Below are 22148 nucleotides of genomic sequence, written 5' to 3' on the forward strand. Positions count from 1 at the left end.
TCACCAATCACCTGCTCACTGAAGCTCAGTTTGGTTTCCGCCAGGGTCACTCAGCTCCCGACCTCATTGCAGCCTTGGTCCAAATATGGACAAAAGAGCTGAACTCAAGGCGTGAGTTGCAAGTGACGACAGTTGGCTATACAGAAGCATTTGGCAGAGTGTGGCATTGAGAAACCCAACAAAACTGAAGTCAATTTATACAAGGAGGGAAACTCTCCACTGGTTGGAGTCGGCCCCGGGATTTCTAATACATTCCAAAAGATTTCTAGCATTCACAATATTTCGCATTTTGTTAATTTTCTGTGGGTGGCAATGAAAGGATATGTTGAATACTTTGATTGTGGCAGCTGGCTCGTTGGTCTAGGGGTATGATTCTCGCATGTGGTATTTGTTGTGAATTAATATGCGAGAAGTCCCGGGTTCAATTCCCGGACGAGCCCAACCAGCATTTTAATACATTAATTCATGTGCTCGCGGCGGTGCCAGTTGGGGAAATCAGGACCAGGTTTGAACATCCGCGAAATCATTGCGGAAAATAAATCACAACACAGAAAACCAACGCAAAGTTTCTCCTAATGCATCGAATACGGCAACCCTCTCCTTGTGGGTTCAGTCGGAGGCTGATTGCAGTCAGTTACAGTCTTGAGTGAAAAACCATATTTCAGTTGTGTTCCGGTACTTGCAGTTAGTCGGAAGGAGTTTCTTTATTCTTCCCGATGAATGTATGTTTCGGTCTTTCCGCGGTGGGTTTTCACACTGTCTAGAAACATGTTGGATATCGTGTTGAAGTGTTGAAGTGATTCACATCAGTCGATTTACAACAGTTCCTACCTGATGTGATGGAAATGTATTTTATTGACAAACTACATGAGAGACCTGGATGGTTATTCAGGACCTGAAACAGGCAGGATCATTTAGTTCAACAGTTCATGGATGTAAAACAGTACAGGAGGAGGTTTAATAAGGCGACCGCACGTGGCGAGGTGGCCAAGAGGTTAAGGCGATGGGCTGCTAATCCATTGTCCTTTGCACGCGTGGGTTCAAATCCCACCTTCGTCGTCAGTTTATTAACTGGTTCTTTGTGAACGCGGTGCTTTTTTCAGAAGGCATGTCTGAAATCACTGATGTAATCTTCCGAGACCAGGTTTCCAGAGGTGGTGGCGTCGGGATAATGTCGCTAATCACTCCATGATTATCTGAATTTAAGGCTGCTCATCCATTGTGCTTCCCACGCGTGAGTTTAAATCCTGTTTTTGTGTGGGACTGCATTATGCAGAAAGGAAATCTGAAATTACCATCAGACCCAAGTTATGACGTTTCCTGTAATACCGTGAATATCAATGTTTCAGGGTCGAACTGGTTGAAAATTTTACGATGATTAAATAACATTCTAGCTTCGTTTTTTAGTCTAGCGGGCTGTGTGCAAACCATTTAGCTTGTACTGGGGTGTTAACAAGAAGCATTGGGAATCGAAATTCCTGCTACAATCTCTGTCCCTGCCGTGAGAAAAAGTCGGTCTCTTTCAACTGTGGGTGTTTATCTCTCATTGTCTGTGACATTTCTTCAATTAACAATCTACTTCTGCCTCTCCTTGGAGTGAAATGTCTTCTGTCGTCTTTCCTTTGCTGTGAATGATGATTCAGTCAGTTGTTCTCTTGCTCTTTACAGTCAGGAGTTTGTGAGTTCTATACTCACTCCAGAGTCCCGAGCACAAATCCAGGCTGACGCTTTAGTGCAGTAATCAGTGAATGCTTCACTGTTAGTGGTGCCATCTTTTAGATGATATGGTGAATTGAGGTGCCCTCTGCCTTCTCAGCTGCAGTATACCAAGCAGCATTTCGGAGAGGGGCGGGGGAGTTATCCCATGGTGTCGGAGCCCATATTCATTCCTCAATTAAAATCACTTATTAACAGATTTATTGTCTTTAGCACGTTGCTGCTCCTGGAAGCCGGCTGTGACCATATTTTTAAACAAATTGTTCCAAAACATGGTGATTGAAATCCTGTCAGGAAAAATCAAATTCCTATTGAAAACTCTGCTGAGTGAGCTTCATTGGACAGCAGAGAAATCAGGTGAGGAATTCGAGTAAATCGACACCAGAGGAAAAGTCAACGTCAAAACTGGATCACCTCTTGCGAAGATCAATGAGTAAAAGCTGAGAACTCCGCGCATCATCATTTCATTGACCAGAGACACTCACGGAAGTGTTTTGTAAAATGTGTCTCTAATGCAAACCTGAAGGAATGAAACCTTCCCAGTTCATGGTGATACTGGGGATGGAATTCCATTTTTTAAATAAGTGATTAAGAATGAACGATCATGTCTGTCAAAATAATGATTATCTATGTCTTTGACGTGATGATGTCTCCGCTATGCTGATAATCTTGACCTTCTCATGGTCTATGTGTCAGGGAGGACGCCGCTGTCCAAATAAGCATGGGAATTATGGCAGGGTGTCCTGTATATCCGACATAATGAAGCTAATATGTATAAACTTCACTATATCGGGTGCAGATAAGATATTGGTTTTCGTTTTTGTTACTCAGATATTCTTAGAGTGATAGAGAGCAAGGGAAGGCCGTTCAGACCATGGCCTGAAATGGGCTGAGAGAAAGGGGAAATCCTCGACTGGTGTATTTTTGCAGCACTTCTGCTGCGCCCGTGTTTGAAATAAAACGATTTGAGAGATTGGGTACAGATTGAAGTGTTTACTGGAAGCAAGAAGCTGATGTAAATTTATTTTGAAGCAAATTCAGAGGTGATTTTGTGTCACAGACAAATGTTATTTTATAGTGTTAATGAGAATTTAAATAAACTGAGTATGGTTTCAATCCATCGATCGCTGGGTTAGGAGGCCAGCACGCTTCTGCAACGCCAGTCTCCTCCGAAGCAACATTTTTCTACTGCCTATTACCGTTGTTTGGTAGCCAAACACATATTCACTTCCTCATTACTTTTTAAACAGGAGCACAACTATTGGGAAGCTCACCCAAGCTCCACAAATCCACTTACGCTACCATGAATGTACCAGACAGAGAAAGTCACACAAGAAAGTAGCAAGAGACTATCAGGATAAACACAATTGCTGACACTAAAAGGTGCCGAGCAAACCAGCAAGATATTACAATGGAGAAACTGATCATTTATGAAAAGTTATTTCCTGCTGCATAAAGATGGGGCCTGTTTTAAATGTAATTCCTATTGTGTAACTGCGCTCCCTGCTGTACCACTGTTCCCTCTGTGGTGAAACTGTGATTCTGCCGTTGAAACATCCTCACTGTCGTTGTGTAAAATGCTTCCCTGTTGTGCAAATGTGCTCCCGGCTGTGTAAATATGATCCGTTGTGTGCAAAAATTTTCTCTGTTCGATAAAGATATTTCCTCTAGTGTAAAGATGTTCTCTGTTCTGTGAGGAGGTTTTCTTTGGGAAAATATGTTCTTCCTGGTTTCATGGTCTTCCTTGTCAAATGCTGCCTTGATATCAAGGGCAGTTGCTGTCACCTCGCCCGTTCAGTTCAGCAGTTTTGTCTATGTTTGGGCCAAGGCTGCAGTGCAGTCAGGAGCTGAATGGTCCTGGTGGATCCCAAACTAAGCGTCAATGAACAGGCTATTGCTGAGTAACTGCTGCTGGATACCACTGTGGAATACCCCATCCATCATTTCTTTATTTTGATAGGGGGAACAGTAATGGGGCGGTACCTCGCCGGGTTGGATTTGTCCTGCTTATTTTTTGTGGACATGACATACCTGTTGGCATAGGCAGCGACTTCCACATCTCGTTGGGATGGGGGGGGGGGAATTGTTCCGGGTCTTGTGTAAAGCTCTCGTTAAACCAGAATGGGATTATTGTCAGCAAGCCTCGACTGTGGCTGTTAAACCCTGGGAGAAAATGTGATTGTGGGAATCATGACGCACCTAATAAACTCTGCTGCTGTACCTGAATGAGATGTGTTCTGTATCTGCCAATCACAGGTAGTGCTTGCGAGTGTCAGATTTATTCTGTATCTCAGTCTGTCGAACGGTTTGTGAGATGGGATTCCTTCTTTATCGGTCAATGTCTAGTACTGCATGTGAGGGCGGGGTTAATTCTGGCTTTCCCCTTGTCTTCATCCTTCTCCCCACCATCCTCCACATTGAATGGATCATTGCTTGTCATTTCTTTACAAGGCAGGGAGTTGTTGTGACCTGAATATTCTGCCGGAAAATGTGGTGGAAGCAGATTTGATGTAAACTTACAAAAGTGAAATGAAAAATATGGTATGGAAAAATATTTTAGGGCTATTGGAAATGACAGGGGAGTGGGGCTGATTTGCTACAAAAGAGCTTGCTCAGAAATGGTTAATACAAACGCATCCTCTTGATTTGCAATTTATAATGAAATGGCGGACAGCGCTTCCCAGAATGCTCGGGGTGATATATAACGGCCTATCTCTAACAGATAGGCACTGCGCAGGTGCAATAGGTCGTCCACCGGAAATCCTGCCTGCGACGAGCATGCGCGCCACAGCTTCCGGAACCTGAGGGTGGCCGAGCGCAGTCTCAGTAACGCCGAGTTTCAGCGGCTCTCAGATCCCGAATCAGAGCCGCCGGGTCCGGCGGACGTGCGGAGAGGGACCCGGGGGACGGCACCATGAAGCCGATGGTGCAGCGCCTCCCCCATCCCAGCCGCCGCTTCCCGGATTCTTCTCCCGTTTGCACCGAGTCTTTGATGCGGTAACAGAGAGGGTTGGGGAGGGTGATGCTGTTCATGTTGTTTCCATGGATTTCCAAAAGGCATTTGATAAAGTCTCACACAACAGACTTGTGAACAAAGTTACAGCTCATGGAATAAAAGGGACAGAGCAACATGGATATGGGATTGGCTGAGTGACAGGAAACAGAGGGTAGTGGTGAATGGCTGTTTTTCAGACTGGAGGAATGTTTATAATGGGAGGAATGTTGATAGTGGAGTTCCCCAGGGGTCGGTGTTAGGACCCCTGCTCTTCCTGATATATGTTAATGTTGGTGCACGGGGCACCATTTCAAAATTTGCGGATGACGTTAAACTTGGTGGTATTGTGAACTGTGAGGAGGAAAGTGTTAAAACTTCGAAAGGACAAAGGCAAGTTGGTGGGATTGGCTTACAAGTGGGAGTGATAAAAGGTCTACCTCGGAATTTCACAGGACCGGCTCTGGGGAGCATGCACACTCAATGTCTTGGGAAGTCAGTACATTGAATAGAGCGGTTTCTGAGATGCAGGGAATTGTGGGAAGTGCAACCACCATGAGCAGATGTTTGTAAGTGTTTTTTTCCAGGCTGACTGTCAGTGACCTGAAATGTGATCTCTGCTTCTCTCTCCACAGATGCTGCCTGACGTGCCATGTATTTTGAGCGTTTTCTCTCCTCATTTCAGATTCCTAGTATCCACCTGATTTTGCACGTGAATTATTGCTGGTCTTGCTCACAAAACCGAGGCCAGAAACACAAACTGAGAAATGCAGATCCCTTTTGCTTCAGGGTGGATGTTGGACGTGGAAATCGTTCCTCACTTTCTTTGAAGGGATGTTCTTGTTGGCTGACTTTGAATTGCGGAGCAGAGAGAGGAGACATTGATGGGTTTAACCACGAGCACTTTTAAGAACAGTAGGGCCCAACCATTTCTGATAAAAGGTCATTAACCGTTTCTTGTATAGTAACAGAGACTGACAGGAAGTGAATTTCACATTTACATACATGAACAAAGAGTGACAGAGTTAGTTCCACCAACACTGAATGTAAAAGAGATTGATAGAGAGTTAATTCATTGAATCATACCTTGATTATGACACGGTGGAAGGCCATTCAACCCATTATGACTATGCTGGCCATCTGAAGGAGCAATTCACCTCATGCCACTTCACTGTCTATTCCCCATAGACCTGCACTTTGTTCCTTTTTGGATAATAATCCAATTCTCTCTCGAATGCTTCGATTGAACCTGCCTCCCCCACATTCTCAGTCATATTCCCCAGCTGCTCGCTGCATGACAAGGTTTTTCCTCATGTTACCATTGCTTATTTTGCCAATTAACTTCAATCTGTGCCCTCTGGTCCTATTTCTTTCTAACAATGTGAGGAAAAAAGTCTTCCTCTCTACTCTGTCACACTCACAGTAACAGAAACTGACAGAAAATTAATTCCACATACATAGAGTAATGCAGCTTATTAGAGTTTTGATTCGAACTCATGTACGGTAATGGAGTCAGACAAAGAGTTAATTTCACATCACATCCAATACCAGACTTTGGCTGGAAGGTAGAGCCATAGAACCATAGAAAAGTTACAGCACAGAAGGAGGCCATTCGGCCCATCTTGTCCATGCCAGCCCGAGGACACCCGGGTGCCCTTTCTAATCCCACCTTCCTGTACCTGGCCCATAGCCCTGTAGCTTACAGCAATTTAGGTGCAGATCCAGGCACTTTTTAAAAGAGTTTAAAATTTCTGCCTCTACCACCAACTTGGGCAGCGAATTACAGACACCCACTACCCTCTGCGTAAAAAAGCTTTTCCTCATGTCCCCCCTACACCTTCTGCCACTTATCTTGAATCTGTGTCCCCTTGTTCTAGAATTCTCCGCCAAGGGAAACAATTTTATCCTGTCCACTCCGTCTATTCCCCTCATAATGTTGTACACCTCAATCAAGTCACCTCTCAGCCTTCTTTGTTCGAAGGAAAATTACCCCAACTCTCCTCGTAGCTACACTTTTCTAACCCTGGCAACATTTTTCTAAACCTCCCCTGCATTCTCTCCAGAGCTATTACGTCCTTCCTGTAATGTGGTGACCAGAACTGCACACAATATTCCAGTTGTGGCCTCACCAGGTAATTCCACAATCACACATAGCAACCAAGTTTGACTGAAATTTAATTTCACACTCACTCACAGTAACTGAGACTGACACAGAGTGAAGAGCACACTCACTGCATGAATCAGACTGACAGACATGGAATTAATTCCACATCTATGTCCAGTAACAGAGCTTGACATGTAAGGTATGAATTCCACACCCATAGACAGTACCAGAGACTAAGCAAAAGAGAGTTAATTCCTCTCTCACATACAACAGATACAGAGAGTTAAAGTCACACTCATATACAGTAACACAGGTTGACAGATGATTAATGTGGAATTAACTTTTTTGAAGTAACAGAGCCTGAAAGAGAGTTACTTCCATAGGCCTATACAGTAACAGAGACTGACAGACGCAGAATTAATTCCACACTCCAATAATGTAACTGACAAACTTAATTTTATTCATCGAAAGTAACAGGTTATCATGCAAAGAGTTAATTTCACACTTTTGTACAGCAACCAACATGGTCGGGATAGAAAGCTAAATCAGCACTTGCACACATGACAGAGATTCACACTCATATGCAATAAGAGAGATTTGCAGAGAATTAATTGCACACTCTAAGTAACGGAGGCTGACAAGTAGTTTGTTTATTCCTCACTCACATAGTTTAACATGGGCTAATATGAGAATGTGGAATAACTGTCTTAATTACTCTCAGTCTCTGTTATTGTAGGTTAATTCCTCACTAAAACATTAGTGGAAATTGACAGGTCCTTAATTCCACTCACAGTGATCCTAACAAAGACTGTGAAAGAGAATTCCACACTTACAGTAACTAAGACTGACCGATAGAGAGTTAATTCCGCACTCACATACTGTAACTGAGACTAACCCATGGAGGCTTTGATCCACACTCACCTACAGTAACAGAGACTGACTGATTGTAGTTAATTCCACACTCACATTCAGTAACAGAGACTGACCAATAGACAGTTAATCACGCATTCACACACATTAACAGGGACTGATATAAAGATTTAATTGCACATTCTCATACAGTAACAGAGACTGACCGACAGAGAGTTAATCCCTCATTCAGATACATTAACAGGGACTGATATAAAGATTTATTTCCACATTCTCACACTGTAACAGAGACTGACTGAGATTTAAATTTCACACTCACATTCAGTAAGTGATGGACAGAGACTGAATTCCACACTCACATGTAGATCAAACTGAGGTAGTTCCACACTGAAATAGAGCAAAAGAGATGAACAGACAGGTCAATCCCACATTGACAAATTAAAAATACAAGAAAGAGAAGCAGGAGAAGGCCATTCAGCCCATCGGGCCAGCTTCGCCATTCAATACGACCATGGCTGATCTGATTGTGGCCTCAACTCCACTTTCCCATCCATCCTATAACCCTTGACTCTCCTGTAGATCAAAAATATGTCCACTCCACTTGAATATATTCAATGACCTGACCCACCCTCCACTGCGCTCTAGGGTTCTGAATTACAAAGGAAATAAATTCCTTCTCATCCCCACCTTCAATGGGAGATGTTCATTTTTAAACTGTGCCCTCTGGTTCTAGTTTCCCCATAAATGGAAACATTCCCCTCAACATCTACCCTCAGAATGTTATATATTTCAACGAGATCACCTCTTCTTCTTCGAAACTCCAATGGTGATTGGCCCAACCTGCTGAAACATTCCTCATAAGACAACTTCTTCATGTCAGGAATCAGTCTAGTCAAACTTCTCTGAACTGTCCTCAATGCAAGTATATCCCTCCTTAAATAAGGAGACCAAAACTTTACACAGCGCTCCACATGTCGTCTCACCAATGACCTGTTTTCATAGCAAGACTTCCCTACTTTTATATTCCACCCCGCCTTAGAATAAAGGCCAACATTCCATTTACCTTCCTAATTACTTGCTGCAGCTGCACTTTAACATCTTGTGATTCATGTACAAAGACACCCAGATCCCTCTGTACTGCAACATTGTGTAGTCTCTCTCCACAGTATCACAGTATTTTTACAGTGCAGAAGAAAACCATTCGGCTCCTCAAGTCTGCACTGGGTCTCTGAAAGAGCATTCCATCTAGTCCCACTTCCCTGCCTTATCCCCGTAACCTTGCACATTTTTTCTTTTCAGGCAGCAGTCCAATTCGCTTTAGAATACCGCGATCAAACCTGCCTCCACCACACTTTCAGGAAGTTTGTTCCAGTCTCCAACCACCCTCTGGGTGAAAAAAAAATCTTCTCATCACATTTTCTCCTTTTGCCAATTATTTCGAATCTGTGCCCTCTGGTTCCTGATGTTCTCTTGAGTGGTAACAATTTATCTCTATTTGCCCCATCCATACCACTCAGGATCTTGAACACCTCTCAGCCTTCTTTTCTCCAGGGCAAAGAGTCCCAACCTCTCCAATCTGTCCTCATAGCTACAGTCCTTTACTGCTTTAATCATTCTTGTGAATCGCCTCTGTACTCTCTCCAATACCTTCACATCCTTCCTCAAGTGTGGTGCCCAGAACTGGAGTCAGTGCTCCAGATGAGGCCTAACAAGTGTTTTATACAATTTCAACATAACCTCCTTACTCTTATACTCAATGACCCTGTAATTAAAGCCTATGATACTATATGCTTTATTAACTGCTCTTCAACATGCCCTGCCATGTTCAATGACCTATGTACGTATGCACAGAGGTCTTTCTGTTCCTGCACCTCCTTTAGAGGTTCTCCGTTTATTTTATACTATCTCAGCAGATTGTTCCTGCCAAAATGAATCACCTCACACTTTTCTGCATTGAAATTCATCTGCCATTTGTCTGCCCATTCCCCCAACATGTCTATGTCCTTTTTAAGTTCACAGTTGACAATATTTCTAATCTTTGTATCGTATGCAAATTTTGAAATCATACCCAGCACACCCACAGTCTCGGTCATTAATATATATCTTTTAAACAATGTTTTGTTTTTCTATTCTTCCTATCAAAGTGGAAAACTCACATTTTCCCCACACTGTATTCCAAATGTTTGCCACTCACTTAACCTATCTATATCCTCTTGCAGACTCTTTGTGTCCTCCTCACCACCTGCGTTTCCACCTATCTGTGTGTTGTCTGAAAATTTGTTGATGGTCTGTACCTTCATCTGAGTCATTAATATAGATTGTAAAAAGCTGAGAACCCAGCACTGATCCCTGTGGCACTCTACTATTTGCAGTTTGCTTACCTGAAAGTGGCCCACTTGCAAACAATAACAGAGACTGATGGACAGAGTGTTAATTACACATTATTATAGATTGACAGAGAGTGAATTCCGCACTCATACAGTAACAGAGACTAACAGTGTGTTTTTGCCATACTGAAATACACTATTGGAGACTGCAGGATATAGAATTAATTCACACTCACAAAGTAACGGAGACGATGGAGAGAGAATTAATTCTACTTTCAGTTACACAATAGAGAAGGAGAATGATTAATGCTGCCCTCATATGCAGTAACAAAGACTCAGTTGATTACACTCTCACATGCAATAACAGCGATGAACAAAGGATTAATGCCCCACTCACATACACTAATAGAGAACACCAGATACAGAATTAATCCCGCCCTCTCTCACACTAACGAAAATGGATAGAGATGTAATTCTGCACTGAAACACAGGAGCACAGATCGACTAACAAAGAGTTAGCTGTGCACTCAAACACAGTAACAGAGATTGAGGGAGAGTTAATTCCACATTCACATGCAGTAATAAAGGCTGGCAGATACAAAATTAATTCCATTCTCAAATAGACTAATGGAGACAGATAGGTAGAAAGTTACCATGATTCTGCCCTGAAACACAGTAACAGAGACTGCCAGATAGAGAGTTAATCATGCACTCACGTACAGATTGACAGATACCAGGGATTAGTTAATTCTACATCCCCATAAAGTAACAGAGATGGACAGGGAGAGAGTAAATTCCACACTCTCGTACAATAACAGTGACCTGGTTCTCACTTGAATAATTCATCTGACGTGTGTCACACGGCCTCTTTATTGTTTCAGCATATTTTCTATCTTCCTCATCATCCAAGAAGCCCAGGCTTTGGTTTCCCTCCCGTCTCCCTTATTGGAATGTACCTAGTCTGTACCTGAAAAATCTCCTCCTGAAAGATCATCCATTGCTCTGTTACAGTTTTTCCTTTCACTCTCTGCTTCTATTTCACCCTGGCTAAATCCCCTCTCTTCCCATTGAAGTTAACGCTCTACCAATCACTCTTACCCAAGGGTTCACCCACAGACACTTCGTTCACGTGGCCAACCTTGGCCCACCTCCTTCCCCAGCACCAGATCCAGCAATGCCTCCTTCCTAACTGGACTGAGAACATTCTGGTCCAGGAAGTGCCTCTGAACACATTTCAGAAATCCCCAGATATCACCACTCTATAGTTCTTATACATCTGTGATTTCTCTGCAGATTTGCTTCTCTATCCCTCTCACTACACCACCCTTTTTTCCTTATCTCTCTTTCCTGAACACTTTGTACACTTGAATATGAACCCGACCCTCACCATTTTTAAACCATGTTTTAATCATTGCCACTACATCATTTTCCCACATGGCTATTTGTGCTTTGAGATCACCAACGTTATTCACCACGCATTATGCGATTACAAACATCCAATCTAAACAGTCCCTTGTATCCCTCTTAGATTCTTCTTCATCTACTCCTATCTTATATGCTCCGACTTCCTTCTCTAGTTATTCCTCTTTTCTACTTCTATATACTGATTCCCAGCCCCTGTGAGCTTAGTTCAAACCCTCCCAACCACACGAGTGACGCTCCCCACATGGACATTGGTCCCAGTCTTGTTAAGGTGCAACCTGTTCCTTTCAAATAGGTGTTTCCTGTTCCAGAACTGGCCCCAATGTCCCACGAATCTTAAGCCCTCTCACCTCCTGCACTGGCCTCAAGCCACATATTGACATTTACATTTACATATTTACATTTCTACTCCCACTAGCACATGCCACAGTAGTAGTAATCCAGAGATTACTGCCTTTTAGGTCCTACTTTTTAACAACCTCCCTAGCTGCTGAAATTCTGACTGAGGGACCTCAATACCTGCCCTCCCTGTGTCATTGATACTGACGTGTACCACAACCTCTGGCTCACTCTCTTCCCCCTGCAGAATATTCTGCACCTTCTCCGTGATGTCCTTTACCCTGGCACCAAGGAGACAGCACACCATGTGGGACTCACAATGACGGATACAGAAATGCCTGTCTGTCCCCCTGACTATGGGATCTGCTCTAACAACTGCATTTCTACTCTTCACTTTTCCCTCCTGTGCAGATTCTTGCCCATTGACTGCAGTTCTTCAGGGTGTCACCATTCCCAGCAGTCTCCAGTGCTGAGTACCGGTTTGACAGTGGCACACACCCCGCAGACTACTGCATTTCCTGCCTGTTCCTACTCTTCTGGATGGCCACCCAACTTCAATCCTGAACACCCTCTTTCCCTTTGGGGTGTTCACCACCTGGAATGTACGATCCAGGAAACTCTCATCCTCCCTGATTCTCTGCAGTGACTCCAGCTGCCCCTCAAGCTCAGAAATCCTGAGCTCTAACTCAAGCAGCTGGAGACACTTGTATACAATTGGCCCCAAGACACATGAAGTGGCCTGAGGTTCCCACATGGGGCAGGAACTGCAAACAACAGGTCACAGCTGCCCATCCATGATCTAAAACAAACCTCTATTCCCTCTTTTAGAATCCAGTTTGTACCTTGTTTAAATTATTAATTTTATTTAATGCCCCTCGACCTGCTCTGCATTAACAGTCTTATTACGCTTATACTTACTGTTGTACTTACCCTGATTGAAACGTTTAATTTTCCAGCTCCTTGTTTAAATCAGTGCCCTAATTTAGAGAAATCGGCACAAACCAACCAGCTCCCTTCTTTCCCATGATATCATGCTTTGATTATTTATTATAAACATGGCCGGTTTGCTCCAACGCCCCCCCTCACAGCTCTTTATCCCCGCCACCGCTCTCACTCTTCTCTCCTTCTCTCTCTCACTGCTGCTCTTGTGCTGCTCTACCGCTGCTCTTTATCCACCCTCCAGCCTCTCTCAGCTCTCACTCTCACTCACCCTCAGCTCCTCCACAGTCCCAAGTTTCTGACTGTTTAGGAAATTCTCGGATCTTTGCTCCAAGATGGATGACCTCACACTTCCCCATGTTGAACATCTTCAGCCAGTTTTGTTCACTCACGGAATCTGTCAATGACCCTTTGAAACTTGCTGCTCCCACCTACACTACTAACCATGTCACCTAACCTAGTGTCATCAGCAATCTTGGATATAGGCACCTCCTCGGCACCATCTCCAGTGCAATCACTTCCTTCCTATAGTGTGATAACCAGAACTGCACACAGGACTCCAATTGTTGCCTAACTAGTATTTTATACAGCTGCAACCTTCCTTCTCTTATATTCTATGCCTCGGCTAATAAAGGCAAGTATCCTATATGCCTTCTTACCTACCGGTGCTGCTCCCTTCAGGGATCGATGGACATTTAAACCAAGGTCCGTCTGATACTCTATGAAATTCTGTGATCAGTCCATAACAACCTGCCCCCATCATTCCACTTATTGCTACTTTTATTTCTGCTAAACCTACTTCTTTATCACAAAGGGTTGCCTATTCCCCTTTAACCCCTCTTCAATATAAGTGCTCACTTTCTCCACCGACAATTTGCAAATGTGTTCTTTTACATATAACCCTTGTTAAAGAAGAGGTACCAGAAGGACTGCCTGTGCTTAATGTTGCTAAGTCTCTAGGACTTTATGAGATGTAGCTGAAGATTCTGCGGGATGTAATAGTGGAAATAGTGAAGGTACTGGCCAGAATCTTCTGAATTCTATTTCTTTTGGTAATGGACAGCTACAAACCACTTGTTTATTCCAGGACACTAAATGAATCAATGTGAATTGGAGCCGAGCAGATTCTAACGTCCCACATCTCCAGTTTTGTTTTTTACTGAGAAACCGGTCCTCCATGTAAGCTTTTTACTCGAAGAATGAGACCCCCGCTTCCTGGGAACACTGCAGCGACACCTCCAAGATCTGATATACAAACTTCAAACTCGGTGAAAGACTTTCACCCTCCCCTCGGGGTCTGACCGTCACTTCACAACCAACATTCGGCTGGGATGGGCAGACAAAACAACTTCCTTCCCCGCAGTCCCCCAGCACGGACTGGATAATCTCCCAAGCTCGTATTCCGCGAATGTCACATTACTCCACCGATTTGTGTTATTCCCACAAGCTCCGGCAATCTCAGCCCAAATGCCCAGGCCTTTTATTCTCTCTTTAACCTACATTTTGTCCCCTTATTAAGTCCATCCTGAGAAGAGGGGCTCGGCATTCCGAGTTCCTCTGCAGACATCCGGTTGCTGCTAATGGACCAAAAGAGGCCTAAAACTTGAAAGAAACCCTCTTGCACAGCCCTCTGAGCTTGTCTCCATTAGACCGTGCAGACAATACCTGCTTCATAGAGAACAACGGCGGGAAGTATGAGCAATTTCACTGTCGGCATTCTGTGGAAATAGAGGATACAAGGTAAAACAGAATTAAAAATACTGAACAGATCCTGTGGGAGCAGGACAGTAGAGGACGAATTCCTGGAGTGTATACGGGATGTTTTTCTGAACCAATACATTGAGGAACCAACGAGAGAACAGGCCATCCTCGACTGGGTATTGTGTAATGAGAAAGGAATAATTGGCAATCTAGTTGTGCGAGGCCCCTTGGGGATGAGCAACCATAATGTGATAGAATTCTTCATCAAGATGGAGAGTGACGTAGTTAATTCTGAGACTTGGGTCCTGAATCTTAATAAAGGAAACTACGATGGTATGAGGTGTGAGTTGGCTATGATGGATTGGGAAACATTACTTAAAGGGATGGTGGTGGGTAGGCGATGGCAATCATTCAAAGAGCGCATGGGTGAACTGCAACAATTGTTTATTGCTGTCTGGCGCAAAAGTAAAACAGGAAAGGTGGCCAAACCATGGCTTACAAAGGAAACTAGAGATAGTATTAGATCCAAGGAAGAGGCATACAATTGGCCAGAAAAAAACAACAGACCTGAGGATTTGGAGCAGTTTAGAATTCAGCAATAGAGGACCAAGGGAATGATTAAGAAGGGGAAAACAGAGTACGAGTGTAAGCTTGCAGGGAACATAAAAACCGACTGTAAACGTTTCTATAGGTGTGTGAAGAGAAAAAGATTGGTGAAGATAATTGTGGGTCTTTTACAGTCAGAAACAGGGGAATTTATAATGGGGAACAAAGAAATGCCTGACCAACTAAATAAATACTTTAGTTCTGTCTTCACAAAGGAGGACATTAATAACGTACCAGAAATGTTGGGGAACACGGGGTTAGTGAGAGGGAGGAACTGAATTAAATCAGTATTAGTTGGAAAATGGTGTTTGGGAAATTGATGGGATTGAAGGCCAATAAATCCCCATGGCCTGATCATCTTCATCCTAGAGTATTTAAGAAAGTGGCCCTGGAATTAGTGGATACATTGGTGGTCATCTTCCGAGATTCCATAGACTCTAGAACAGTTACTACAGATTGGAGGGTAGCTAATGTAACCCCACTATTTAAAAAGAGAGGCAGAGAGAAAACAGGGAATTATAGACCAGTCAGCCTTATGTCGGTTGTGGGGGAAATTCTAGAGTCCATTATAAAAGATTTAATAGCTGAGCACATGGAAAACAGTGGCAGAATCGGACAGAGTCAGCATGGATTTATGAAAGGGAAATCATGCTTGACAAATCTACTGGAATCTTTCGAGAAAGTAACTAGTAGAGGTGATGAGGGGGAGCCAGTGGATGTGGTGTATTTGGACTTTCAGAAGGCTTTCCACAAAGTCCCACGTAAGAGGTTGGCGTATAAAATTAAAGCACATGGGATTGGGGGCAGTGTATTGAGATGGATAGAAAGTAGTTTGGCAGACAGGGCACAAAGAGTGGGAATAAATGGGTCTTTTTCCGAATAGCAGGCAGTGACTAGTGGGGTACCGCAGGGATTATTGCTGGGACCCCAGTTATTCACAATATATATTAATGATTTAGATGAGGGAATTAAACGTAATATCTCCAAATTTGCAGATGATATAAAACTGGGTGGGAGGCTGAGCTGTGAGGAGTATGCAGAGATGCTTCAGTGTGATTTGGACAAGCTGACTGAGTGGGAAATGCATGGCAGATGCAGTATAATGTGGATAAATGTGTGGTTATCCATTTTGGTAGCAAAAACAGGAAGGCAGATTATTATCTGAATGGCTATAAATTGAGAGAGGGGAATGTGCAACGAGATCTGGGTGTCCTTGTACACCAGTCGCTGAAGGTAACCATGCAGGTGCAGCAGGTAGTAAAGAAGGCAAATGGTATGTTGGCCTTCATAGCCAGAGGATTCGAGTGCAGGAACAGGGATGTCTTGCTGCAATGGTACAGGGCCTTGGTGAGACTACATCTGGAATATTGTGTGCAGTTTTGGTCTCCTTATCTGAGGAAGGCTAAACTTGCTATAGAGGGAGTGCAACAAAGGTTTACCCAACTGATTCCTGGGATGGCAGGACTGACATATGAGGAGACTGAGATGAGGAGAGTGGTGAGCCTGTGGAATTTGTTACCACAGAAAGCAGTTGAGACAAAAACATTGCATGCTTTCAAGAAGGAGTTAGATATAGCTCTTGGGGCGAAAGAGATGAGAGGGTATGGAGAGAAAGCGGGAGCAGGCTATTGAGTTGGATGATCAGCCATGATCATAATGAATGGCGGAGCAGGCTCGAAAGGCCGAATGGCCTACTCCTGCTCCTAGTTTCTATGTTTCTATGACTCAAGTCAAAGTCGGAAAATCCAGTGGATTTTTAGAGGAAAATTTAACCACTGGAAAATGGCAGCTGAAATACAGACCAAAAAAGTTCCTGCACTTATTCCCTTTATTTCAAGTTGTTTACAATCAAATGAAGAAATAAAAACTGTTGGAGGGAATTTCCATGATTTATGGAAACACCAACAACCACCAGTTGTCAATCACTCAGCCCCATCAGACACACACTCACTGACGGGAGCTTCCTGCATCCAGCACTGGCCCTGTCGCACTCACCAGCTGCTCACCCAGACCCCACTCTCACAAACACTGAACATTTTTATCCTGACCCTTCAAATTATTGTTAAAATGAGAAAAAAAATGTTCACATTTCATCGCAGTTTGGTTGAACGGAACAAATGTTAAACTTTTCACCGTCACTCGGTAACCACGCTCGACATTCCTTCAATCAGTTGTATAAATTATCGGCTGTAAGGATTTATTTCACTGGGTTAAACAATTTCCATGTGAGGAATGTTCCAGCGTGAGAATGGAGGGGGCCGGGCTGACTGAGCTGTGTCTTCACCGCTTCTGGGCAGTGGGAATGTTCACCCTTCATTCTGCTCCGGTTCACTTTCCCAAAGGGAATCTACAGATTCTCCAATCTGGGCCCTGGGATTTATTCTTTGGTTCCTTTTGATTTGTCCCTTTTCCCGACTCACAATATCTTCCGAAGTTCGGGGTAAACATCCCCCTTGTATCGTGCCTTAGTCTCGGCTGGAAGCGGCGGATAGTGACCCCGAACTGGTCACCTCCACACTGACAGACACAACACGGTCACACTCTGCTTCACTGAGATTAAAGCTGAGAGCGGTTTCTGGGTCCAATGCAACAGTGAACACGTTTCATTTGAAGGAATTGTGGGTGGTTAAGGTGTTTTGAAAGTCCTGATTTTTTATAGTGCATCCATCCTAAATGCTTTGGGATTTTCCTGGAGTGATACCTAGTATCCCACTTTGGGAAAGATTAAAGTTAATTGGAACGTGATGACCAGGTCATGAGGATAACTCCTTGAAATTGTTACGCGCTGCCAGCTTAACAACACCTAAACACTTGATACTTCTGTTCACAAATGAATTATAAACCAAATTTCCGCCCCGATGTAAATGCAGAATATTCAGTATTTTAACCGGAGTGGGAAACAGGTTAGTCACAGATATTCAGTGAGTTGCCGGAAAACAGGATTTAGAAACTGCTTGTTCCAACGTTCATACAGTAATCTGCTTTGATCTCTCTTCCTCTTATTTCCCAGGATGATGTTTGAATTTTGACCCAGTGATGTTCCCCCTGTCCTTTCAAAATCTCGGTGTTCGTGTTTCGAGCATCAATTGTTAAATAGAATAGAGCCCAGCTCTTCCAGTAGCGGCACACTGGGGAGAGTTTCTCATTGTGTGTGGTAACTCCCACAAGGTCTCTTCTTCGACGGTCGCAGAAAGGAAAACCTGTCATTGTTAAAGCCTTTGCAGATAGTCCACTGTAAAAGGAGAGACCATTTTAACCTTAAATTCCAAATTTGGCCCTGTTATAAAGCAAGCGCCCAACTGCCCAGATGAAATCCAACGAAGTCAGGTTCTGCTGGGATTTGGACCCAGGATCTCCTGTTTACTCGGCAGGTGTTTTAACCAATTAAGCCACAGAACCTAACGATGCTTAATTACCCGCAAGGAATTGCTAGAAACCCTTCGCAGATCTGGTAGTATTTGTGAAGAGTGAAACAGTTTAAATTTCAGGGCGCGAACTTGCACCAAAAAGACCTGAAACGTGAATCTGTTTCACTCTGCACAGATGCTACCAGATGTGCTGAGCAATTGCAGCATTTTCTGGCGTTGTTTCAGATTTCCAGCATCCGCAGTATTTTGCTTTTGTACCAAAGGACAATGAGCTGCCTTTCCTGCCCTGAGGGTTATTGCAGGACAAAACAAAAACCTTTAAATATGCTGACCAGAGTCAGTCTGCTCAGCTTTCAGAAAGATTTCAAATGATGATGTGAATCTGCACCACTGAATATCAAGGCCATCACGGTTTAGACAGCTGTAATGAACAGCTCCTGTTACAGCTTTAGATCAGACAGTGGAGGATTATCACAGGCGCTCTGCCAGACTGCATGTTCCTTCAGACAGGCTTCCAACTGGACACATGGAATGAGCGGCTCTGAACATTAGTGGTTGAGGTGGAGATTTCTCATTGGCTGAACTGGAGTTCCAGTTCCATTCCCAGACATCTCCCTTTCTCTTTCTAAATCTATCTCTGTCCTCTTGCTCATTTACACTTTTCATTGTTTCATCATTAGCGGCCACGTCTTCAGCTGTCTGAGCCTTTAGCTCTGCAATTCCTTCTAGAAACGTCCCCAGTTCAATCTCCCCATTAACGTCCCCTTAAAATCTATCAGTTTTACGAAGGTTTTGTTCAGTTGTCCAAATATGTGACTCGATGTCGAATGTTGCTTGATAAAGCTCCTTTGAAGCGTTTTATTAAATCTCGGAGCTGTTGCTGAAATCGATCAGTGAAATGAGCTGTGTTCCGGTGACCAAGAGCTTTTGTTTTATTCTTTCACGGGATGTGGGCGTCGATGGCTCGGCCAGCATTTATTACCCAACCGAAATTGTCCTTGAGAAGCTGGTGATCAGCTGCCATCTTGAACCGCTACAGTCCATGTGGTGTCGGTACACCCACAGAGCTGTTAGGGAGGGGGTTCCAGGGTTTTGCCCCAGCGACAGTGAAGGGACGGCGATCCAGTTCCAAGTCAGGATGGTTTGTGGCTCGGAGGGGAGCTTGCTGCTGGTGGTGTTCTCATGCATCTGCTGCCCTTTTCCTTCCAAGTGCTGGAGGCCTCGGGTTTGGAAGTTGCTGAAGGAAAATTAGTGTCAGGAGTGGGATTCGAACCCACGCCTCCAGAGGAGACTGCGACCTGAACGCAGCGCCTTAGACCGCTCGGCCATCCTGACCCTTCTGTGCTAACTGCTCGGCCACTAAATCCATTGCATTCGGTACAAATGGTTCTGAGTTCCACCTTCATCGTCACTGCTTTAAAACACTCGATGTGATTTTCCTTTTTTCAGCACCTGTTCCTGTATCTCAGTCTTATCCTTCCCCAAGCCGCCGGGGGGTGAGGAGCTCCTCTCTTCTGCCCTGCTCACCTTCATTGCTTTCCATTTCTCTCCTGGTGTTTGACAAGGTGTTTACTAAAACCCGCTTTCACAGCCATATTTCCACCGATGCTGCCAGACCTGCTGAGTTTTTCCAGGTAATTCTGTTTTTGTCATTGCTGCATTGCTCTGTTTTCTCAAATCAACAAAGACCCAATTCCCGCCCGACCTGTTCCTCACACGAAGGTGTTCAGAGTGTAAGGTCTGAGCGACGTGAAGTGTCCAATTTGAGAGTTACATCCTGGATTAGTAAGTTGGCGGATGACACAAAGATTGGCCGAGTGGTTAACAGTGAGGTTGAGTGGCTTGGGCTACAGGAAGATATAAACGGGATGGTCAAATGGGCACATAAGTGGCAGATGGGATTTAACCCTGAAAAGTGTGAGGTGATACATTTTGGATGGAGTAATTTGACAAGGAAGTATTCAATGCACGGCATGACATTGTGAGGCTCTGAGGAACAAAGGGACCTTGGCCTGTGTTTCCATAGATCTCTGAAGGCAGAGGGGCAGGTTAGTGGGGTGGTGAAAAAGGCATTTGGGACTCTTGCCTTTATCAATCGAGGCATAGATTACAAAAGAAGGGAGGTCATGTTTAAGTTGTATAGAACCTTATTGAGGCAACAGCTGGAGTACTGTGTGCAGTTCTGGTCGCCACATTATAGGAAGGATGTGATTGCACTGGAGGGGGTGCAGAGGAGATTCACCAGGATGTTGCCTGGGATGAAACATTTAAGTTATGATGAGAGGTTATATAGACTTGGGTTGTTTTCCAAGGAGCAGAGAAGACAGAGGGGCGACCTGATGGGCAGAGTGGATAGGGAGCAGCTGTTCCCCTTAGTTGAAGAGCTAGTCACAAGGGGGCATAATTTCAAGGTCAGGGGCAGGAGGTTTAGGGGGATGTGAGGAAAAACGTTTTTACCCAGAGGGTGGTGACGGTCTGGAATGCACTGTCTGGGAGGGCGGTGGAGGCGGATTGCCTCACATCCTTTAAAAAGTACCTGGATGAGCACTTGGCACGTTGCAACATTCAAGGCTATGGGGCCAAGTGCTGCTAAATGGGATCAGGTAGGTAGGTCAGGTGTTTCTCACGTGTCGGTACAGACGCGATGGGCTGAAGGTCCTCCTCTGCACTGTGATTCTGTGGGATTCTGTGACTGAGGAAATTCACCAGAAACTGCTGCACACATAGCTTACTGGAAGGTCAAATTATATCGTTTCAGTGAGTCATTAAAGCCTCCTTCGAGCAGATTAAGCAGCATTTCCTGTGTTTCAGTGATACATTCTGATCTGAATTTAAAAGGAAAGGGTAAATATTTGTCATACTCAAAAGATCCATCCGCCGCATGACTGAGGCGAGCTCGCTTCTCGATCTCATCACTGACAGATACAAACATGAATAAAGCATAATAAACGAGAGGGAAGTGATAGATTACAATTCCGCTCCCCCCAATTAATGTTAACCAAAGCATGAATGAAATGGATTAATCGGCGGATTTTTCAGGATTTACATTTCCAATGGTTGATCGAGGAACTAGCAGCTGGGGCCAGAAATAACCATAGGACCATAAGACATAGGAGCAGAAATTAGGCCATTCGGCCCATCGAATCTGTTCCAACATTCAATCATGGCTGATAAGTTTCTCAACCCCATTCTCCCGCCTTCTCCCGGTAACATTTGGTCCCCTTACCAATCAAGAACCTATCTATGCCAGTCTTAAATACACACAATGACCTGGCCTCCACAGCCATCTGTGGCAATGAATTCCATAGATTCACCACTCTCTGGCTAAAGACGTTTCTCCTCATCTTTGTTTTAAAAGGTCTTCCCTTTACTCTGAGGCTGTGACCTCGGGTCCTAGTCTCTCCCACTAATGGAAACATCTTAACCACGTCCACTCTATCCAGGCCTTCCAGTATTCTGTTAGTTTCAATCAGATCCGCCCTCATCCTTATAACCTCCATCGAGTACAAACCCAGAGTTCTCAAACGTTCCTCATATGTTAAACCTTTCATTCCTGGGATCGTTCTCGTGAACCTCCTCTGAACCCTCTCCAGGGCCAGTACATCCTTCCTGAGATACGGGTCCCAAAATTGCTCACAATATTCTAAATGTGGTCTGACCAGAGCCTTATAAAGGCTCAGCAGCACATTCCTGCATTTATAACCTAGTCTTCTCGAAATAAATGCCAACATTGCATTTCCCTTCCTAACTACCGACTCAACCTG

The 22148-nt window shown here is 44.1% G+C and overlaps 1 long non-coding RNA gene and 2 other non-coding genes across 3 annotated transcripts in view; 2 read left to right on the top strand and 1 right to left on the bottom strand.

The window, feature by feature from the left end:
- The window catches only part of LOC144670309 (uncharacterized), a 621539-nt gene that overhangs the window by 327855 nt on the left and 271536 nt on the right, over positions 1-22148 (top strand). The gene's annotated exons all lie outside the window — the stretch shown is intronic.
- trnas-gcu (transfer RNA serine (anticodon GCU)) lies at positions 978-1059 on the top strand. The gene has a single exon. It is a non-coding gene; the product is annotated as a tRNA-Ser (tRNA).
- Positions 19637-19719, bottom strand: trnal-cag (transfer RNA leucine (anticodon CAG)). The gene has a single exon. It is a non-coding gene; the product is annotated as a tRNA-Leu (tRNA).

The sequence above is a fragment of the Cetorhinus maximus genome, chromosome 31 (assembly GCF_964194155.1).
Source record: "Cetorhinus maximus chromosome 31, sCetMax3.hap1.1, whole genome shotgun sequence".
Classification (NCBI taxonomy): domain Eukaryota; kingdom Metazoa; phylum Chordata; class Chondrichthyes; order Lamniformes; family Cetorhinidae; genus Cetorhinus; species Cetorhinus maximus.